This window comes from Sphaerodactylus townsendi, linkage group LG15, assembly GCF_021028975.2.
Source record: "Sphaerodactylus townsendi isolate TG3544 linkage group LG15, MPM_Stown_v2.3, whole genome shotgun sequence".
NCBI classification, from domain to species: domain Eukaryota; kingdom Metazoa; phylum Chordata; class Lepidosauria; order Squamata; family Sphaerodactylidae; genus Sphaerodactylus; species Sphaerodactylus townsendi.
In genome coordinates, this window is record NC_059439.1 from 6986569 (window position 1) to 6994571 (window position 8003).

Sequence of the window (8003 nt, forward strand, 5' to 3'; positions counted from 1 at the left end):
GGAAGAGAGCAACAGGTCTCTACGGCTGCAGGAAACCCGGCTCCTTGTTGCATTCTATGTAATACCAAGGGGGGGAAGAGAGTAATCAAAGTCTACCATGACTACCAAAGCAGAAGGCAAAAGTTAGAGAAACTGCACTCAACCTGCACCAAAGACAGGGAATCAAATATGGTGTACAAGGAGAAATAGCCAGTTAATATCAGAGTCCCACCTCCCCGGGAGATGGTAAGCAAACCTTACCAGTCACCAGAATTCGCTTATTTAATTATTTGGAATATTTTCATGCCACATCTCCTGAAACCTGCTCAAAGTGGCTCATAAAAACATTAAAATCACAAAAACAGCCACCTTAAAAGTATCAATAATAAATGCTGGCCATAAAAACAACATTCACCAGCCTGGAATTCCATCCCCAGTACAGCCCTGAAGCTGGAAGCAAACTGTTAAGCAGCCTTAAAAGACAGAACACCTCAATAAAAGCTTAGATAAAAAGCATTTCAGCCTGGCCCTTAAAAGACAGCAAAGAGGTCGCTGGTGAAGCTTCAAAAGGGAGTTCATTCCGCAGGGTAAACGGCCACCACTAAAAAGCCCCGTCTTTGATGGTGACCTGTCATATTTCCCTAGGTGCAGAATGAAATGCTGGGCTTAGAAAGAGGATCTTACCTGGCAGGCCTGGGGAAGCTGTCTTCTTTGGGTTGGACATTCAGCAGAGACTGGGCAGAGAAAAATATGTTGCTCATTAGAAAGGAAAACTTCAATCTGATCTTTTTCCTCCTAAAAACAGCAACGAGGGCTCTGGGATCACAATTCCAGAGAAACTGCCCTGTTAATCTATTTCAATTATTATTTTTCAAATACCGAGGAGCCACATCATCCCATCTGAACAAATGGGCCACTGAAGCGTGCGCTACAATCACGTCTTGTCGGTTCTTAAAGTGCCACACGACCCCCTGTTTATTTTGAGATCTTCCAGAAGCTTTTGAATTCAGAGCTTTGGCACCAGTTTAGGGCTCTGGTTCCTTTTTTGGCAAGAGATCCCACTTGATTAACCCACGTCTTTAATTCAGGTGGCAAATGTAGGGTTTACGAAAGGCAGCCAGACTCAACACTATGTCGCTGAGAGTTCCGGCAGATAGATCCAAAACCAACCCGGGCAGATAAAGCCTGCTGAGGCTATTTAAAAATAGCACACTTTTTGACAGGACTTATATTCAGATCACATATCCTGTTTCCTTGAAACTACCTTGAAACTAACTACACCTCTGGGAGCCATTTTGGACTCATCTTCCCATCCGACTCCTGAAGGAAGGGAGCTTCATCTGAAGCAAGTTGCTTTGGAAACTGATACTCATTGATCACAGGAGACAAGGGTACAGAATCCGGACCAGACAGTCGGGACGGTGATTTACCATCATGTATCTTCTTGGTATTAAGGCTGCATTAAAAAGCTAAAAAAAATTGGGCTGGTCAAGACTGCAGGTTCAGCATTCTAGAAAGGTGCCTTTTAAAATGTGGTTTCTTAAATTCCTGGTTCAGAGAAGAAAAAGAGTTGAATTTATATCCCCCCTTTCTCTCCTGTAAGGAGACTCAAAGGGGCTTACAAACTCCTTTCCCTTCCCCCCTCAAAACAAACATCCTGTGAGGTGGGTGGGGCTGAGAGAACTCCGAAGAACTGTGACTAGCCCAAGGTCACCCAGCTGGTGTATGTTGATGCACACAGGCTAATCTAGTTCACCAGAAAAGCCTCAACAGCTCAAGCGGCAGAGCAGGGAATCAAACCCAGTTCTCCAGATTAGAGTTCACCCCTTAACCACTACACCACTGCTGCTCACCTATCAGGCAACTGCATACATATATCAAAGAGTAAAGAAAGCATTCTCAGAAGGTAAGTTCGTACTTTCTGAACAGGGAGAGTTCCCCAGACTGCTGATGTGAACCAAACCAGACCAAACTAGAACTGTCCACTAATATTTTAGTGTGAATTATTGTTCTGCCACCTTTTGCACTGGCTTGTTTTTAATGTTCCAGGCTTCAGTGGAAGGTGTTTTAAGCCAGCTTGGCCTTGTGCTTTGGAGTGTCAGAACAGGATCTGGGAGACCCAGGCCCAAATCTTCACTCTGCCATTGAAGCTTGCTGGGTGATTTTGGGCTGATTGCACACTCTTAATCTAACCTACCTTCACAGGGTTGTTGTGAGGATTATAAGGAACAGGGGAAAATCTAAGTTTTCTGGGTCCACATTAGGAGGAAACCAGGGTACAAATATCTACATAAATCAAAACCAAACAGTGAGTGAGGGTGTTATAAGGAGCTTCCCCCAGCTTTGAAACTCTGGCATCACTGGATGTGCTGAGGTTCAATAAATTCCTCAAAGACTGGATCCAAAAAAATGTCATTGGAGACCAGTTATCATAAGTATGGGACTTATTCTGTGGGGTTCCACAGGGAGCAATCCTATCCCCCATGTTCTTCTAACTTTTGGGAAAGGCCGTAGGCCAAATTATTTATAGTTTTGGGGGCGTGCAGCGTCTAGATCGAGGGATGTAAGAGTACCTCTGTATTGTGCGTTGGTCAGACCTCACTTGGAATCCTGTGTCCAGTTCTGGGCACCAAAATTCAAGAAGGAAATTGACAAGCTGGAACAGGAGGGCAACTAAAATGGTCAAAAGTCTGGATTCCATGCCTTATGATGAGTGACTTCGGGAGCTGGGTATGTTTAGTCTGGAGAAAAGAAGGTTAAGGGGTGACATGATTGCCATGTTAAAATATTTCAGGGGATGTCATGTGGAAGATGGAGAAAGCTTGTTTTCTGCTGCTTCAGAGACTGGGACAAGGAATAATGGATTCAAGGTGCAGGAAAAGAAATTCCACCTAAACATCAGGAAGAACTTTTTGACAGTAAGGGCTGTTCGACCGTGGAATGCACTGCCTCAGAGTGTGGTGGAGTCTTCCTTTGATGGTTTTTAAGCAGAGGCTGGATGGCCATTTGTCAGGGGTGCTTTGATTGTGTGTTCCTGCATGACAGGGGATTGGACTGGATGGCCCTTGTGGTCTCTTCCAACTCTATGATTCTATGATTTCCTTACCCAAATATGGTGAGGCAGTAGAGGTTCTAAACTACTGCCTGTTGGCTCTCATTAAACGGTTAAGAATGAACAAATTGAACATTGGAGGGACAGAAGTAATACTGGTTTGGGAGGTGAAGGTCTTGAAGGATATTATGCTCCCCTCTTTTGATGTCGTTCAGCTGACACTTGCCAATGCAGTCAACAACCTCGGGTTGTCTTGGATGTGACATTTTTGCTGAAGAAGCAAGTTTATGCAGTTGCAAAAAAAGGCTTTTTTCCAACACCCACAAAATGGCCTCTTACCTTGAGAAAATGGAACTGGCCACGATGACTTGGATCTAAGCCATGATGACACCAAAACTGGACTGCTGCAATGCACTGGACATTGGTCTCCCCTCAGAATCAATTTGGAAACCCCCCAGTTGGTACAGAAGGTTCAGCTACTAATGGGAGCCAGGTGGCACAGGCCATATTACTTCCATCCTACAGACATTTCATTGGCTTCCCATCAATTACTATGCTCAATTTAAAGTATTGGCTATCACATACAAAGCCTTTCACGGGCTTGGACCTTCCTACTTCTAAGACCTTCTCGACCTTTATGTTCCACCACGACCACTTTGCTCATCCAAGACCGGTGCCAGTCTGCAGGTACCAGTCTGCAAATGGGCAAAATCAACAACTGCCTGTAAATGTGTGGTCCCCGCCTCATGGAAGGACATACTCAAAGAGGTCAGGAAGAAGGATAAGGAGAGTTTAGATTTATACTCCACCTTTCTCTCCTGTAAGGAGACTCAAAGGGGCTTACATACTCCTTTATTTATTTATTTATTTATTTATTTATTTATTTATTTATTTATTTATTTATTTATTTATTTATTTATTTATTTATTGTATTTGTATACCGCCCTCCCCGAAGGCTCAGGGCGGTTTCCAACAAAATAAAAATTTAAAACATCATATATATAAGTTCATTAAAATACATAAAATACATAAAATATTAAACTAGAGATGGCATCAGCTATTCTATTCCCCCTTTTATGAACCCACGGGAGGCCAGATGTTTGCTTTTTATCGCGGTTGATATCATCCCGGCTGGCCAAACGCCTGGCGGAACAGGTCCGTTTTACAGGCCCTGCGGAAACTTTGTAAATCCCGCAGGGCCCTGATCTCACCTGGAAGCCTGTTCCACCAGGTAGGGGCCAGAGCCGTAAAAGCCCTGGCCCTTGTAGAGGCCAGCCGGATCGCCTTGGGGCCTGGGATTACCAGTAGGTCCGCCTCTGATGAACAGAGGGGCCTAGAAGGGCGATATAGGGAGAGACGGTCCCTTAGATATGCAGGGCCAAGGCCGCGAATGGCTTTAAAGGTCAAAACCAAAACTTTAAACATGACCCGGTACTTGATCGGCAGCCAGTGCAGTTGGTATAGGACCGGAGTAATCCGGTCCCTCGCTGTTGCTCCGGAAAGGAGTCTGGCTGCCGCATTCTGTACGAGTTTCAGTTTCCGGATCATGGCCAAAGGTAAGCCCGCGTAGAGCGAGTTACAGTAGTCTAATCTAGAGGTGACCGTGGCATGGATCACAGTGGCCAGATCAGAACGGGAGAGATACGGGGCCAGTTGCCGTGCCTGCCACAGATGGTAAAAAGCTGCCTGGGCTGTCTGGGTGACCTGGACCACCAATGATAGAGATGGATCCAGAGTCACCCCCAGGCTCTTGGCGGACGAAGTTAGTTTTAACGTCTTGCCAAGAAGGGTAGGCAGGCCAAAGGCCACCGGACACTCCCCCCGGCCCAGCCACAGGACCTCCGTCTTAGTGGGATTCAACTTCAGCCGACTTGCACTCAACCAACCAGCCACAGCATCAAGACAACGTTGGAGAGCATCAGGGGCCGAGGTCGGGCTGCCCTCCATTGTGAACAAGAGCTGGGTGTCATCAGCGTATTGGTGACACCGCAGCCCAAAACTCCGAACTAGACTCTTTCTCTCTCCACAACAGACACCTTGTAGGGCTGAGAGAGTTCTGAGAGAACTGTAACTGGCCTAAGGTCACAAAGCAGACTTCATGTGGAGGAGTGGGGAAACAAATCCAGTTCACCAGATGAGAGTCCGCTGCTCATGTGGAGGAACAGGGAATCAAACCTGGTTCTCCAGATTAGAGTCCACCTGCTCTTAACCACTACAGCATCCTGGCTCTTGGCAGCTTCATACAGCGAAGTATCAGTGATGCCAGCCAGCTCACCTCCCTTAATCTGGGAATTTGGGAAGGGGGGATTTTTTAATTTGATTTGAAATTTAATTTATATACCGCCCTCCCCAGGAGGGCTCAGGGCGGTGTACAACACAATAATAAACAGCAATACATTAATACAGTAGGACTAGCATGAACCATGGATAAACAACAATAAGCCAATATAATGAGCATAATAACAATATAATTTACAATAAACCCTAACATAGACCAACAGTAATTCAATAATACTTAATACACAGTAATACTAAATATTCCTATCACAGGTCAACAATTCATAACACAACCATCATAACACTTCATAACATTTTGTAATAGCATAACACATAATACAATGCATAACATGATAGCATAATACCAGGTGTGATGTCACTCTAGAACAGTAGGGATGTTTCTGTTTCTCCTAGAGTCTATGGTATACCATAGAGTTTGCCCTTTGAAACTGCCATTTCCTCCAGGGGGAATTACCTCTGAAGTCGAGATCAGCTGTAATTCCAAGAGAACTCCACCAATTCGAGATTGGTAGCCGTGTGTGTGTGTGTGGGGGGGGGTTTGCAAAAGCTCCCCCTGTGTGGCTGCTCCATGCAGAATTCACAGAGCAAGAGATTTTGACTGGTCTTGGGGGTCCTGGCAACCACCTACCCTTGCCCCCTTCTGGAGCCAGCTGTGGCAAGCAGGGAGAAAGCATTTAAGGATGAATGGAGTGGGACTTGCAGTCATGGAGGAGCGGAAAGTTCAGAGATTTCACAAGGGCTGCCTTTAACGGTACCCTGACACTGATAAAGAAGCAGCTGATGTTCTTATTGCACTGGTGAAATTGGGGGGAGGAGTTAACTGCTACATTTTCTATGCATCTGGCTGCTTCTAAAGGTGCAGTTTCAGCTCGACCATAGAAGAGCAGAGGAAGAAGAATTGGGATTTATACCCCACCTCTCTCTCCCATAAGAAGTCTCAAAGCGGCTTATGGGGTTCTATTGTCAGACTCTCGAACGTGGAAATAACAGAGACCGTAGGAAAGTCCAAAAGCAGTTTATTCCAGGTGATGCGAAGAGTAACAATGTAAAGCAGGATCTGAGCTAGAGATATATCTTATATCTTTTAATCCCCCCCCCCCATTTCACCCCACACCAAATGTCCATTACAGTTTCTACTACAAAGCTACAAAGGACCTGGGAACCTTTCACACTTCTTTGAGGATGGGCTGGCGCCAGGAGATTGCTAACAGGAGATTGCTAGGAAGGGAAGAGGGAAACAGGAAAACAGGAAAACCATTGCAAATCACACACAGCAAGACATCAAGATACTGACAGGCATGGTCCTGACATCTATGATAGATGGTATTAAGGGCCTCTGAGAGGTCCAGGGCCACACACACACACACACACACACACACCGCATCCGTCACACACACACACACACACACCCCGCATCCGTCTCTTGGCTCGTGTCATCCACTGGGGCGACCAAGGCCATTCAGTCCCTGAAACCAGATTGGGATGGGTCTGAACTCCCTGCTTCATGCAGGAATCTCCAAGGCTGTTCAGCCACCGCCCGTTCAATCACCCTTGCTCAAGAATGGTACAGTCAAGAATGGTGGCTGGTTGTTCAGCTCCCCTGGGTTCCAGTAGGAGTGGGTGCACCACTTCCCCCCCCCTCCAAGGCAGGAGCAACCACTCAGCCTCTTGAGGAGGCGAAGGAGAAGAGGAGGAGTAGTAGTTTGGATTTATACCCCATCTTTCTCTCCTGTAAGGAGCCTCAAGGTGGCTTAAAAACTCCTTCCCTTCCTCTCCCCACAACAGACACTTTGTGAGGCAGGTGGGGCTAAGAGAGTTCGGAGAGAACTGAGACTGGCCCAAGGTCACCCAGCTTCATATGGAAGAGTGGGGAAACAAATCTGGTTCACCAGATAGGAGTCCACTGCTCATGTAAAGGAGTGCGGAATCAAACCTGGTTCTCCAAATTAGAGTCCACCTGCTCTTAACCACTACACAGTTAACACCTGATCTCTTTTTACTGGTTTCTACTGCATTATTTACTGGTTTCTACTGCATTATTTCTACTGTTCTCTTTTTGTTGCTTTTTATGCTAATTGCAGTGAGCCCTGACTTTGGTTGTTTCTGCATGGTCCAAATATCCTGGGTTGAGCAAGGGAAATATCCCAGTTTGGCCAAGAAGTTTGCATGGTTTCCGGTCCTAAAGCAGGTTTGCCCCGCAATATTTCCCTCATCCCAGGATTTTCAAAAATCACCAATTTGTTGATTCTTTTCAAAAAATCCCACAGTGAACGCACTACTGTGCAAACAGCATGGGAGCTGAACCAGTTTATTTTTCCTGCCCAGCTGCCTGACATCAAGTCAGTTTTCAACTCTGCTGAGCCGTCGACCGTTGCAGCCCCCAAGCACGTTTTCTGCTCATGGTATCGACCGGGTGCCATTTTGCCTGCGTTAATCAGGAGTGGAGTCCCAAAATGTCCCCGTTCTCTTTTCTGTACATGTCACTGGCGTAATGCCCATTGGGCAAGGTGGGCAGCTGCCCAGGGCATCACCTTGTGGGGGGCATCAAAATGCTGGGTTCGTTTTTGGGTATTTTAGTGGTTTTCCATTTTCGGCCTGCAGGGAGCGCAGTTTTTAGGCTAGCGAGACCAAAATTTCAGCACATCATCAGGAGACTGTCCTTATGCTACCCCCC